This window comes from Dermacentor andersoni, chromosome 4, assembly GCF_023375885.2.
Source record: "Dermacentor andersoni chromosome 4, qqDerAnde1_hic_scaffold, whole genome shotgun sequence".
NCBI classification, from domain to species: Eukaryota; Metazoa; Arthropoda; class Arachnida; order Ixodida; family Ixodidae; genus Dermacentor; species Dermacentor andersoni.
In genome coordinates this window covers 116,889,290-116,905,045 of record NC_092817.1, presented here as the reverse complement: position 1 = coordinate 116,905,045, position 15,756 = coordinate 116,889,290, and positions in this window count along the sequence as shown.

The window sequence follows — 15,756 nt, the reverse complement described above, 5'->3', positions numbered from 1 at the left end:
AGCTGAATGTAAGCGCAGACGCTCTGGAATTCACTATCTTGTGTTTTCGCTTTGTGTGTATGTCACGAGAAAAGCGTCTGACCTGACCTGACCAGCTCTCATACAGTCTGTTCAAATGCATGGATACTGCATTCGTTACCAACCTTGTGCTATTATTGCGATAGCAATTATATGGACGCTCGAAGCAAATTTTTAGTCGTCGCCGTCAGCCTCACCGTGGTGCTCCGTGTAAATGTAGGTATATGTATGCTGTATGCCATGCCATGCTTTATTATATGCGGCATATGTGGGTTATAACTCCACACCATTCTATCTCTAAAGTTGCTCATACCACGTCTTACATTCTTGAAAAAAATTATTCCACTGAATTTTGAAAATCGACCAGTCGTGGTTGCTTAGTGGCTGTGGCATTGGGCCGCCAAGCAAAAGGTCGCGGGATTGAATCCCGTTGACCGCGGCTGCATTTCGATGGGGGCGAAATGCGAAAACACCCTTGTACTTAGATTTAGGTGCACGTTAAATAACCCCAGGTGGTCCAAATTTCCTGAGTCTCCCACCACGGCACGCCTCTTAATAAGACCGTGGTTCTGGCAGGTTAAACCTCATAATTTAAATTTAATTTTGAAATGGCAGCCTACAAACGTCATGAAACAATAGACTGTCAGCGTATGCCTCTCATCCTAATTCTTCTCACACTTAAATATTGAAACTTCGAAACAAGAATTTCAGGACACCTAAGAAATTATTTAAATTGTGGGGTTTTACGCGTGCGCACGCGTGTGCCGATAAGATGCCGGAGGTTAAGGAAAGGGCTACTCCGCATGCCTGCCGTGCCCTATGACGAGCCAAGGCCGCCTTCCAGGTTTCGTAGTGCTCTGAGGTGCCCGCAGCGCCGCATTCGCACTGTCAGATGCGGGGTCCAGGCACGCAGTCGTCGAAGCACCGTGCTCGAGCAGCCACTCACCTTCTGCGAGGACCGGCTGCGCAGACTTAAATTCAGTGCTGCCGCTAGGGCTACGTGCCACCATTGCAATTCGTGGAACATTCTAACATGTTGCCATCACATTCGTTGCTTCGTTCTTATGGTAAAACTTTTTTTATTCAGAGTCAGTCAAAAGTAAGAGCTGTGCCGGCGCGTTAATCCTCACGATTGTTTCCTTCACGGGCACAAAGATTGATCATATAACGTCGATCCACTGTTGATGCGATGATTCATTAACGAGCTGTATTGGAGCAAGAGCCGATTCTGCCCGAAAATCGCTGAAGTCACTGTGCTTCTTCTTTTATTTATTACATTATATTATTATTAATTTATTCGATCTTACGGGCTACATAAAAGGGACAAGTTAATACCGCTTGACATTCATTGAGTCGCAGAACACATAGGGAGTTCCAGAATAGAAAGGTCATGTGGAACTGGAGAAGTCTTAACTACTAAACATTAACAAAAAATAAGGCCGAGTGTAGCGCAGTAGATGGAAGTTTGCACAGCCGTTATTCCCAAGGAATAACAGATTGAACGCCGATTGTGATGGGGTAGTTCGCGTAGAGAACTTCAGTGTAGGAGTCATCCTCAGCATCCCTGTCCAAACGACAGTTCTACCCTGTTTTATACACTGGTGAAAGGAGTGTCTCGTTTATGCCATGATTGTCTCCGTGCAACTGCTTTGTTTCATTCATAATTATGGTGCCGTAGTCACTGTTACCGCGTCATCGTCGGCGTGCTATCGCATTTCTCACGGTGACGGCGTTGGTGGCTTCACTCTGTCTTTACTAAAGTGTCATTTATGATGCCAGGCTACTTTAGAGAATAAATAATTTTGGATTCCAAGCGTGGCTTAATGACTGTCATGTTCTTGAGGTGCATTTCAATCTACTTTCTGTGGAAGCAAGAATGCCCCACTAGAAACTATTCGCTGAATGAAAGAATAGTATATTGTATTCATTTCAGCATGACATGCAGATTAATCAGGTAAGGGCAGTTCTTGGCCGCTACAGCCTAAATTTACGAGCACCACGCCGCGTTCTTATTCGTCTTGCAAGAGGTCTTTCTACCTAACCTCCTTTTTTTGTCACGAGATGTAGAGCGAGTACTGCAGTTAAATGCAGCTGAGAGGTTACAGCACGCGCATGAGAACCGCTATTTTGGCGGCGCGAATTGGGTGCTTAGTAGAAATATCATTGCTCTAGCCGAACTACCGCTTTTAGAGCGAAGCTGTTAGCCTCTCGTTGGTCGGCATTTTTTGTGTGCGTCCGTGAACAGAAATGATCATCATCATCAGTAATGGCTCATAGCAAGCAAAAACGCAGTGGCTTATCTCCCTAGTAATGCAGAGGCTACAATCACTCGGAGAAGTGAAGCAAACAGTGCACACATTCACTGAAATCCCGCACACAGCCTACCGAACAGTGTACGTTTCAGTAAACAACAAGCTCAAAACCAGCATCTATCATCATCAACAATAGCTGATACCCAGAACACCCCCGTAAGGCAGAGTCCACAAGCGCTCAGCAAAGTGAAGCGAACAGTGCAAGCTTTCATTGAAATCAGCCATACAGCATACAGAACAGCATATGTTTCAATAAAGAAGAAGCTCAAAACAAGCATCCGAACTATAATTTAGGCATTGCATACCCGCCCCCCCCCCTCCAACAGTTTTAGTGGTGGTTTTGCAGCGTCTTCGCTGTACATCCTGCAGTTTCGCAAGGCCGGGATGGCGAGTGAACCTTTTAAAGCGAGATACTACACCCCCCCCCCCCCCCCTACATATTGTTCTTCTCTTACGTTTAATACTGATAGCTTACAATGACTCGCATGTTTGCCGCTCACTTGGTCGAGACGGCTTCGTTTACAAGTGTTACAGACACTTGGCTGGTCTGCGTTTTCAGCTATGTGCTGATGTTCTATATGGAACGGAGCCGGTGCAACAGTTACAGGAAATTTTTTCTGTATTCATCTTAAGGTGGTATCTACAGGCTTAGATATCGGAAGCAAACTTCCGAGATGGAGTGAAATGGCAAAATTTATTGAGGTCCGTCGGAACGTGCACTAGCACGTAGCGGGCCGCTCCCACGTCGGAATAGAAAGGCCTAGCCTCCCCACCACGTGGCGGGCTCGTTGGACTATCATCACTAAATGAATCATCATTAATTTTATTTTTATAACGCAATACTCTTGTGGTCTGCGCACACGCGTGATAGAGGAGGTGCAGATGTACATACAGCCGAAGGCTGAAACATCTTTTAACAACGCAATCTACCAATGGATTGGATTGGAAAAACTTTAATAGAAGTCCTGCAGGACGCACGTCATCGCGCAGTGGGCGTCTCCCAATGTTTGCATGATTTCATGCAATATGACTACGTTATAATTTGTTGCAGGCAGTATGAACCCTTCAAAGACAAACGCCATTGGAATGTGATAATTCATATTCTATAAATTTTTAACTAATTCTTTGGCAAGACAAATTATTGAAACTGCTTCCCTCGGTCATGTAAAAGTACTGATTTATCTCACACTTACTTGAGCTCTACTACACTGAGTATATAAACAGACGGCTTCCAAACTTCAGTCATCACAATAACCATCCTAATCACCAAATCCATACATCAATCACAATAATCAACAACTGCTCCAGCAGGAGCAGCCTATTTACATCTAGTGCAGGATGAACTAAAGCCCTATTCAAACGATATACGTTTATTCTGGCATTCTCCATCTTATCCCAACTTATAAGGCCACATTTCCTAATTGTATCAGACTGACTGATCCTCTGCCGTCGTCGACTGCACTTTCGTTAAATTGTCACTGATTATGTACCCCTAACAAACCACCAGTCTTCTTCCCTGCGCGTTTCATGGCCAGCCAGGCATAATATTTGCGCTCTTAAGGTCAACTAGCTTATCTGTTTTCTCTCTAATACACACCACTGTCTTGCTGTCTCTTAACGTTACGTCTAACACGTTTCGCGCTCCTTAACTTCTCAAGATTCGCTGCACCTCTAAGTTAGCTGGTTGAATGTCGTGATTGTAAGCGTTTCTTTTCAAAGATAGCACTAAGAAGCCAATCATGATTTCGCTTTGCCTGCCGTATGCGCTCCAACCCATTTTTATTCTTCTGTAAATTTTCTTCTCATGATCAGGCTCCCGTGTCAGTAACTCCCCTAGATAATTGTACTTTTGGGCAGATTGTGAAGGCTGACTGCCAATCGGGAATTCTCGTTCTCTGGTCAGGCTGTAGAAGAACGCTTTTGTTTTCTGCATAAAAATGTGAAATGCCACTCAAACTGTGGCGGCTATCGTACTCCATAATTTTTTGCAACCAATTATCAGCTTTACTGAACAGGACGTACTTGAATAGAACAATGCAAAACGAAGAATGAGGGCGAACTAGAAACGCTAAAGCACTGCTGAGACCAAAACGAGGCAAGTACAAATCGAAGCGAAGAACAGTCGGGCGTTACGATGATTCGCAGACACCTACGCATGTACTCTCTAGCAATAAAGTGTTGAACGCCCGCACTCTTACGCATCCTTCCTCTGGCTTGACCGATTGCCATTAAGAATTTGACAGGCATAACTATCTTTCACTCCCCACTCCCCAATCCTCTCCCCGCGACTAGAGTAGCAAACTGAATAAAGTGCACATAACGTTCCTGCAACTCCCCCCCCCCCCCCCCCCCACTCTCTTCCTATTTATAACGGGCTCTGAGTACATCTGCTCGCAACACAGTACGTGGCATCTGCATTAGATATAAAAACAACATAGAGAAGGCCTGAAAAACCGTCACCACGGTCAGGCGCGTAACTCTTTGTGTGCTGACAACGCCTTTCCAAGTTTTCGCGTTTTTTTCCTTCATCATTTCAACCTTTTTCCCTTTCCTGAGTGCAAAGTAACCAAAGGATAGTTATTTACGGCCCACTACTGCATTTAGCTTTCCTGACCTTCATTTCTTGTCATTCTTGCTGTCGAACTCGTTTCTAAAGCAATTATTAGCAGTATGCTTAGGCATCTGAACGGATCTTGGAGTTTCTACTGATGTATTTGACTACCCCTTACCCGCCAAGAATATGTGCTTTGTGGGCATGTGTGTAGTGGTAAACTTATGTTCTCTGTTGTCCACTAAGCTTCAACTCAGTTGTCTGTTTGAACCTGCCGTACATGTCACGCTAAGAGAACGTCTGTATAAGCATTAGCATGTTACATGTTTACTGAACTCTCTGCCACTGCCACATTACCTTGTTCTTGATTTTGTTCATTAGAAACTGCATATAGTTTCTTTAAACTATTTTCTTTTTCATTTACCACAAAGATCAACAGAATAGCAAACGTACATTCTGCTTCAATCTTCGCAATTTGTAGCCGAACCGATGGGAAGGTCTGCTCATTTCGTGCTCTATTCGTCATAAACTATACAAGCTTTAAAATATTACACGCGTCCTTTGCCATGCTGTTTTGAAGTAACAAACAAACAAAAACAGTCTCACAAGTTTTTCTTGTTAGCCCTGATGAGAGCGCAAATATATATATATATATATATATATATATATATATATACCACTGGCGAAGGCGGAAAAAGAAATGCAATGCTGCTTCAGTTGAAAATTGATTACTATGACCACCTTTTCGCTCGATTTTGTAAACGCAAAATGTTTCTAACCCACAAAGGACATCAAGTTTGTTGTAAATTTTATTTTCATCTCTTGCTTAATGCAGCTGCATTTGAACGATAAGTGCAATGCCCAATTGTAATGCCGCTTCAAACATAAATTGAATACAAATGCTGGTTGAGAAAGACCATTATTCGGCTTTAGCACGAGGGCAGTTAGTATTGTTCGTTTAAGAGACGAAGTTGCGAAAGCGAAATGAATTGAGCCGCATAGGTGGTTGCACGTCGCGCCAGTAAATGACATTTTCGGACGACGTAAGCAACGCCATAAGTGGTACAGATGGAATTTCACAAGGTGTCCGAATGTCTCTCTTCAACTCTTTCTAGCAGAACCGAATGCAAATATTGCACGTGGGGAACGCAGCGCACATCGCAACAGACTAGATAGCCTGGGGGCAGAAGTTTCACGCAAGGCATTGACGAGGTAGAATTAGTGCTTCTTAGAGATAAGGGTGCATTCAGAAAGATGTGGAGACACATTATTAGGATTTCCGCTGAAGCACACCTTTTCGTTCTGCATGAAAATGATTCAGGCTCCGTGATCCCCGTTCATTTCTACGCACGTCTGCCCTTCCAGTACTTCAGAACTGACTGTGAGAACAAAGGAGAGAGAAAGAATGGTTTAAGCGCAAATATAAAAAATGCGTAACGATCTGCAAGCGTGGGCGTGTGTGCGCGTGCGGTCGGGTGTGCGGCTATAAATTTCGTCAGGACGGTTATGGTAACCTATGATGGTACAAAAGCATTCTTTACCGCTCACTACTAAAAGAGAGAAAACACTACATCCAAAATGTATGTTCCGCCCCCGCCGTTCCTCCTCCTCTTTCCTCTTCTTTACGAGAACTTTCGTTTTCTTCGCCTGAAGAACCGCGCTCAAGCTACTACTTTGTGCGAGTGGGGCCCATAAAGCTTTTTGCAGATTCGTGTAGCTGATAAAATATAACAGAATGAGTAGAAAAAGAAGACAGCTGAGTGGATTTGCATATCCTAAGACGAAGAGTTAGCGGCCAGTGACGACGCAGAGTGTTGCGCGAGAGCTTTGATGGTTTCAAGGAAATTCGTAATATAAGTCCTCCTAAGACGTCGTCCGCTAAGTAAATATGACGGAAAGGAGCAGGCAGGCTGGGTAGACGATGCGAATGGTTGATTTGTCTTGAAGGCATAAAAACATTATTCGCACGAAACGCAAAGCCACGGTTCGTAGACTCTTCGCAGTGAATACTCGCAGTGAAACAGCTTGCTTTCGCATGTGCAACAGAGCACACATTTATATTCATTTCCTTTCAATGTATGTGCATGCTTCCTGAACGCGTTTTGCATGAGCTCCGCCTTCCCCTACTTTGCCTGATGCACCGCTGCCTCTACCTGCTATAGGTAAACGATGATAAATGAGTCCGCATACGTAGTTTGCATATTTCAGTTATATTTTTGCGCGAGCGAAAAGTCTGGCCGTACTGCAACTCCTTTTCACGCTGCAGCTTTCCAGTATGTTCTGAGAGATGTTGGAGAGACGTGCCTGTGGTACAACAACGGAGAAAATAGTGGTAAAGTTGTAACACATTCTAACTTTTTCTAGTTAAGAGTGCGAGGGTGAATTATTGGGAACCACAGCAGCCGTCGTCCGAAGTCATACTGCGCGAAATGGTTAGTGGTCATATAGAAATGACAATTAACTAGCGTTTGTGGACACAATAATGACAACCGGCAAGAGTGTTAAAAACGAACGAGAATAATTATGCAGAAAATTCAAACGTTGATATACCAATACAGAACACATACACAAAAATTGATAGCTGCCAAAAATTTTTAAAGAACAAAAAATATAAATCCCGGTCTCATTATGGTTGCTATTCCTCTGTCCAGTTTGGCAGTTTGTATATAGGTAGTAATATGATCTGCTATTTGCTAAATATTAGAGCAGCACTAATACCTTGTTTACTATTATTCTAAGGTGCTTGAGGCGAGAATAGTGACACTCGTTCTCGGCCTTGTTTAGATGGAAGAATAAGTTTTAAGTCTTCTGTAAGCAGCGCAAACCAATGTCCATAGCGCATATTACCCTTTCAGGTTGCATTTCTACGACAGGATAATGACTGTCTCTTAAACTATATACTTGAGAGCCGAACCATCCTGGAAAGCTTACAGTGGACAGAAGTAGCAATCCTCAAGTTTCTTACGGACTTCGAGAAAGATCAACCATACAAATGTAGGTTTGTGCCCGTGGTAGCTCATTACCTTTTATTCGAAATGTACCCAGATTTTTTTACCAACAAATGATCCGCTTATAGTAGACACACAGTACAGTGCCGAATATTGACCTTCATTTTAATATCATCAAAGGAAGGACTCCCAAGGCACTTCCATATGAGCCGTCATACTTTTCCTCAAGAACCCCATCTATGCGGCAAAGACGACTTTTAGCGTGCGTACTACTGTTTTTTGTGTAACGTTCGGGACTAACGCAAGAGCAACAGAACGAAAGCGGAAGTGAATGCGTACTTCTCAACAATGACTGCACTCACCATGCCTCGGCAAATGTCAGAATTTGCAAATACAGGCAAATACCAGAAAACCAGGGAGATTCATGCGTGAGGCGACTGAAGAAGCACATATGCCGAGAGCTGAGATTACATTGAAGGCATCGAATGCCTGCCACAAGTGCACCTCTAGGCTCAGCTTTGGCTCAGCGCGTAATTAATGCAGGGAGTGCTCGCAGTCAACAGATTCTTTAAATTGAAGCTCTCGCTCTCTCTCTTTCTCTCCTTTAAGCCTCTTGCTATTAAGCGTCGTCCGCGATTCTTGTCGCATATGTCGCTCTGCACATTTCCATATTCAGCTTCCTCACTTGCCTTCGGCTTCCTTTGCTGTAATATCATTCAGTCAGATTATAACTGTGGGCTTAAGCAGAACCCCCAACACGCTTTATTTATATTACCCACAGTTTTGTCGGGCTAAACACTTTCGGCGTCTTACTTTGTAGTCTATAAGTCACGCTGTTTATCTCAGCGCTACAGCTACCCCGTGCGAAGGGCCGGCAAGATGATAATATATGGTAATAATGTGTGGGACCTTTAAGTAAGCGCTCCACTCCACAACCCACAAACTGCCATTTTTGATAAACTGAGTTTGGTACCTTAAAATGACGATTTGAGCGTAGGAAACATAACGCAGGTCACATAGTAACGTTCTTAGCACAATGAAGCGAAGTTTAAGTGGCTGGTATCTTAGTGCACAAATGAATAAACAATTAAATACAAGTAGCTGTGTGTAACTCAAATACAATAATTTGCTCATTTTGACGCCAATGCACGAGAAATGAACATTACCGGAAATAAAGGCGAATAAACTGTTTCGTATTGTTTGTAGAGTTGTAGGAAAATGTACGCTACTTTCATATAATAAATACACCATGTCCGTTTGTTTCTCATTGTGAAGGCGTTCTAAATTTGCTGAGGCTGAGGTGATGGTATCTGCGAAGGTTCTCAGTCAAAACACTGGCTCGCGCACTAGGAATGTATTATTTACTATTTATTCAAGCACCCACTGCACCAGTTCGGCATTACTGTAGCGAGGACAAAGAAGAGGGAAAGAATAAGTAAAAGCACAGGAACAACATAGCGAGCACAATAGCACATGCCTTGTAATAGAATAAGTTACATAACTTGTATGAAAACACACAGACGCTTAAAATTTACGTTGTAGAACATATGTTGGTATACTAGGACTGCTCCCAAGGATACAACCAATCGCTGCAACTAAGTTAGTAGTAGGTCATGTAGGATCAATGAACCAGCTCTTGCTTCGGGAAAAGAAAACATAAGAAAAAGTGAGCTTTCGAAAGACGTACCCACACATCGCGAGTCCCAGATGCAGCAATATCCATGCATGATGAAAATGATTTTCAGATAACAGCACTAAGCTTGAAACAAGATAAACAATGCTATTACTTAGCTAATATAGTTTCATAGCGCGCGCTTCCAAAATGTTTCAGAATTTTGAACGGCTGCTGAGGACTAAGGCAAGGAATTCCTCTGAGGGATAGTTTTAGGATAACAGATATTGCTAAGAATGCTAGTCTAACATTTGTATACCTTTATTTTTTGTACAAGTTGACACACGCGGGTTAAGGATACAGATTTTGTTGTGAGATGACACTTCTTAGCTCGGTTGTGGTGCGCCTTACCAAAGTTGGAAGCCGTATAATGACCGCATATAAATGACACATTCTTTTGAAGTGAGGGGGTGCAGACAAATGAAAGGCAGGGAAGTTAACCACGACTTAGCCTGGTAATCTACCCGTCACTGGAGGAACAGGACAAGGAGAGGAAAGATAACTGACGTTCTACCAAGGGAATATATAGGATCTTGAGAGAACATGTATGATGCTTATAAAGAATGAGACCACTCGGTATTATTCTTAACTGATACATCATCAGACAAAAACTATTACTTTCCTGAAATGTATTATTAAGTTTACTGTACTTGATATTAGTCACTATGAGCTGCCTTTTGCTGCGGCGAATAAAATTTTCTGATCAACGTTTCTCGCTTAAGAATACGCAAATTAGTTGGTTTCTTTTACTACTTTCCGCAAATTTCTCGAGAAGACGTCTACATCAGTTTAAATTCCCATACTTCATCTAAAACCCAAAACCCAGATTGGCAATTTTGAGGTATGAAAAATTATAATTCATTCATACGGCTTTTGTATCGCTATATAGGATGTTTTCATTTGCTTCCTGTTTAATGCCACGCTTTTATGGCTGTTCTTAAGGTGAAATTTTTTCCAGTTACCATACAGATACCCCAGAGCCCTCGCGGAGCTCCAAGCATGGCAGCTTTTTCGTAGGGACATTTCCTAGGACTATGTACGCTGCTGTTCACTCTTGAACGATATATTCCAGTCTGCAGATCTTCCTTTGCTGGCACACTAGCCGAGATTGCTGCCGGAGTTACGCCAATGAACTGCACAGGTTTGCAGAAACATGCCTGCGCGACCAGCCCAAAGTCATCTTTTGCGAATACCGGCGATTGTACACTTGCCACTCGTGTCGACCTATCAGAATTTCGGAACGACAACGCTTGATCTGAAGTGATTCAGGAATCGTTCCACTTTTAAATACGACCAGAACGGAATGGGCATAGCCTTAATTGGCACCAGTGGGGCTAACGGAATTGTCGCGTTTCATGCACCGTTAAAGTGGGATGCATGCAATGACATTGGCAGCGCTCATCGCGACAGTGTTTCGAGCGACCCGGCCACTGTTGCTGCCGCCGAGCAAGATTTGCCTCGCGTGCTCGGTGTGTCCTAATTGTGGCCAGCCCTGGAGACAGTATACGGGCAAAGCTAAGCAGACAGCTTCGAGTGCAATCATCGTAACGCACATGGAAGACGTATCTGCAAATCGACGTGCCCAAAGGTCACAGAAAAAGACTATACGCAAGTACTATTGCCTATTTTTTAGACTTTTTCGTGGACGAACCGGTGAGAAACGCAACGTTGCTTATATTATGCACCAAAAAAATTGTGACTACGTTTTCCTGTGCGCAGACGACCTTCATTTCGAGTTTCCAAACGTTCTTCTCAGCCGCCACCTTGTTTGGACAAGATAACCTTAGTCGTTTGTGAATTCAATGCTCTCTTCGCGAAGCTGTCGTTTTTGGACGGATTGGGCAAATTGTAGCGATGCCTAAACGAAAGCTCTAGATTGAGGAATCATCCCCTGAAATCATTAGAATAGAGCAATCTGCTTTTCGTGGCAACCACTTCCCCAAATTTGACGAGATTCTTTATGATAAGGAAAAGTTAGAATTTAGTGACTGTAGGAAATCGATGCTTTCTTTAAGCAGTTACCATGCTAACTCTTTTTTTTTTTTAAGTCGCGAAAATTCGAAAACCTTTGCTATCAGGTTTACAACTGTTTCTCAGCAATGAAGCAAACGATAACATAAGCTGATACCGTTACTTCGCATGAAATTGAGGTGCTATTCACGGTGGTTAGTGAGCCGAGACCTCTAACAAGCTCCACCTAATTAAGCCGCATTCACGAAATTGTCCAGAGAGAGACAATCAACTTTTATACTGAGCCCTTAGTAAAGGTTGGTGCGCGCTGGCACCAGATAGGGTGGAACCTTCTTCTCAGGTTCCATATGCGTCCAGCAGTTCCTGGCCCCTAGCCGCCAGAGTGAGCTGGGTTGGTAGGTCGGGGCTGGACAACAAGGTCTCCCATCGCTCCGGGGGGTTGAGGCTGGGGAGGGGGGGGGGGTAGGGATGGCGGGGGGTTCTTGAGCTTAGTGCACTCTGCAAGGATATGTGCTAAAGTGCCTTTTGATCGTCTGCAAAGCGAGCATTAAGTATCATGCTCTGTTTGGACTATCACAAATACTACGTAGGTTGGTTGATCGTGGAGAATTTTGGGAACATCTTGCACAAGATGTTCCCAAAATTGTCGACGATCAACCAACCTACGTAGTATTTGTGAGCGATTTTTATCGACCTGCTATTCGCCGGTAAATGTCACTAGACACTCACTGTTCTTTAAACCTTGCTAGAGTATTGGGAAGTATTACGCCAAACAAACAAGTACATTTCTTTAGCTTACAGACAACACATACACCCGCTTCATGTCGATTAGCGTTATTAGGGTACATCACGCGCTTTCCAGGCGCTGTCTATCTGTCTGTCAGCCTGTCCGTCAGTTTATCGATGTCTCTAACCCCCTTCCTGGCAGCTGGGTCAATGAGTCAGTGGGCAATCTATGGTTTAATCGTTAGAGCAACTGGAAGTCCAACTGGAAGACGGTAGGAGAATGTGTTTTAATAACCACACTTAAACAAAAAACAACCTGTTTCACTCCCATTTGTGTTACTGGGTGTATGCCACTACTTATACGCCGCTCTATTGAACTCCGTTACACAACCTTTGGTTCATTTGGTCTATAGAACTAGGTATCTTTTACACATCACTGATAATCTTCATGTCAATTTGCGCACTGGGTATGTGCAATTGGGCATGTGCTGCTCTTCAAGGAAAGTCGACATTGAGTGACTGTGAGCAACTCTTCAATGACAAAAAAAATTAAATTTTCCACGACATGGGTGGAGTCCCTCCGTATGAAAAACTTTCAGACAATCTTGTCTGAATATATATATATATATACAGGCACACCTCCCACATAGGGCGGTTGCTATACGGTGTGTGTGAGAGAGAGAACCAAGATTTAGTGGTATACAGTTTGTCGATAGGCACTGAAGCAATGGCTTCAGTGCCTATCGCAGTCGCATCGACATTCATCCTCAATTGATTCTACCAGATTTATTTTTTGCCAGCAAGTTAGTGTTGGAATGTTTACGTGATGTTGATTGATTGCAAGCGATCGGACCAATTTATTTGCAAGTTATCCTCTTACTAGAGGCGGCTCTCTGCAATAGTAATGTTTTGAAGAGCATGTGCCTCCAGGCCCTTCCGTCCGAGGATTATGGTGAGGCAGTAAGTGCTGCTAACATTTATTTACTTTAGTCTATCATCTCCTTTATTATCTATTTGATGGTCATAACAAATTGCAATAGCCATTCTTGTTATATTATACCTGTATAAATCACGCAGTGTACACCGACCGATTTTTGTGCCTTTCCCAACCACGTTACATCTACCATTTGCAATTTGTTTTCTCGTTTCATTGGCAGCTGAACAACGAGAGTTCGTAACTTGCATGGTTCTTTTCGGGCATGCATGCGCCTTTTGTCATTACAATCTACACTGCGTTATCATCATATGACAATTATTTTACCTGCTCGTAATATTAACACTAAATTGAACGAAAATTGCATGTTATACACCAGTCTTAAGTATGCTTCTTGTTTGCGAGTGAGAGTATTGCCAAATCTTCGTAAAGATCGTAACATTTGCATGTAAGCTGTAAATTCTATTTTGTCAATTGTTTCGCTTGAGGTAATTTAACATATGGAGCTAACAGATATGGGATTTGATGCAGGGTGGCAGATGCTTTAAACTTCATGCTTCACTTTTCTGAAACATTGTAAGCCTCAAACGAGAATTCCCCTCGTAGCAGTCGCCATAATTTAACATTATGTCTCAAATGTGACAAATTTTATTCAAATCAGCTCAGCGGTTTTCTTATAAAAGCTTTCTGCGTTTTACATGTAGCATTTCAACAGACTGCATCGGCGTTAGCCCCAACCTAAATCTTCCCATTAGGAGTGCCGCTACCCACTCGGCGGTCGATTCAGCCGTATGCAGCGAGTTTTAGAACACCGCCCGTGTCGCACCCGTCTATATTAGGGCACCGTCGAGAAGTTTAAGCGCGACGCTAAACCACGGCCGCGCTCGAGAACAGCTGCAGCGCAGCATGCCGCTGCGTTCGCGCGCCGCCGTGGACATGCCTTGATGTCGCTGTCAGTGATTCGCCCTTGGGGTCAAACTGACAGAATTCCAGCAGCATCGAGGTACATTCATGCACAGTAACTTGGCCTGGGACGTGTATTTCCTTGCGATAAGGAATGTGAGCATAACAAGTATACAGAATATATAAAATATCTTAACACTGCTCCTCTGTGTTAAGGCTGCGCAAAATCCCAATGGGATAAGCAGAAAAGCATTCTCGTGATAGCTTGAACAACGGTGGTGGCTTTTGCAGCTGCGGTGCGTTAGGATGACACAAATGCACTGGACTCAATTGACAGTCGCTTGTCGAGCCCTGAAGCAGTTGCCCCCTTCCTGAATGCAATAAACACGTTCTGATGCAATGCATTGTGGCCTGGTTAAAATGGACGGCCGTGCATACTGGTTTCCATGGCCTTGGAAACCAGTATAACTGCTTTATTACAGCTGTTCGCTGCTCACGTGGCCGCTTGGCACGACTTCTACTTGTTTTGGGGGCCCTTTGTCTATGGCGTAACCGGTGTGAGGCAATTGCCGCGGGACATCGTCGCCGCGCTCTGTTTCCCCTTCTATGGAGGCTCTGCTCTGAGCTACAGTCAATTCTCTCAGAGGAGTTGTTCTTCCTTGGGGAAGGAAAGTTCCTCGTTTCCTGTCGGTGACTGATGGACGCGTATGGCTTAATTTTCGACCAGCCTGGTTCTTGCAGCCAGGCCATCAAAGATATTCATTGAATGAGCGCAGAATGTAGGTGCTTGTGATTTCTGTGTGTGCGCGCTCTCGTTTACATACACACATACACATCACTACAAAATTATGCAAGATGTCTCTGTCACATCATCATTGGGCATAACCATTCTGTAAACTGTGCCTTCCCGTGGATCTATATGGGTATATGTTAGGGAGTGAGGACTACGACACTACTTTGAAAACGTGCCATGTATGCAATGCTTCGTTTTTTTTTTGTATATGTTACCGTCCTGCTGGAATTGGGCCGTGATTGTGACTTATTGTTGGGGGGGGGGGGGGGGGGTATCGTCTTTTGTTGACATAAACTTTTTTGAAACACAAGCGAATAGAACTCTTTAGTGCGTGCTCCCATTTTCCGGGTCGGTATATTGAATATCGTTAATATCGAAGACGTGTTAAATATTAGCAGTAGCTGGACTTGTTGGTGAATATTACGTAAATACGTACAAAGGAGCTAAACCTTGAACACGGACTAAGGAAGAGCGCCGTCCCGTCCTCTTTCTTCACCTGTGTTCCAGGATGCGCCCCTTTATGTTTACCTCTAAACTACTATATGTTTATCTTTTTTTTTTAGAACATCGTCCCAGGAGCTTCAGCGTGACACTGAACTTTTCCATTGCTTTCAAAGCTTCGCCCCTCGACAAAACGGCCCAGCTATAATGCGAATAACATTCTTGGCATTGTCAGACCAGTGTTAATATGTTTTGTGGTCTTTATCAAATAACTGACTTTTTGTGAATGTCTAACAGTTTTCGCCGGCCGATCCTGAAGATACTTCCGTCTAACACAGCAGGGTAGGGTACCATCCTGTGGTAGTATTGGCGGTACCGTCGTACAGTGACATCATGCGGTACCACACGGAGTTTTCTCGCATCCATATACCATGGCAGCTAATGTGTTGAGATGCTGTCGTCGAGACGCTACGATTGTAGTCGAAGA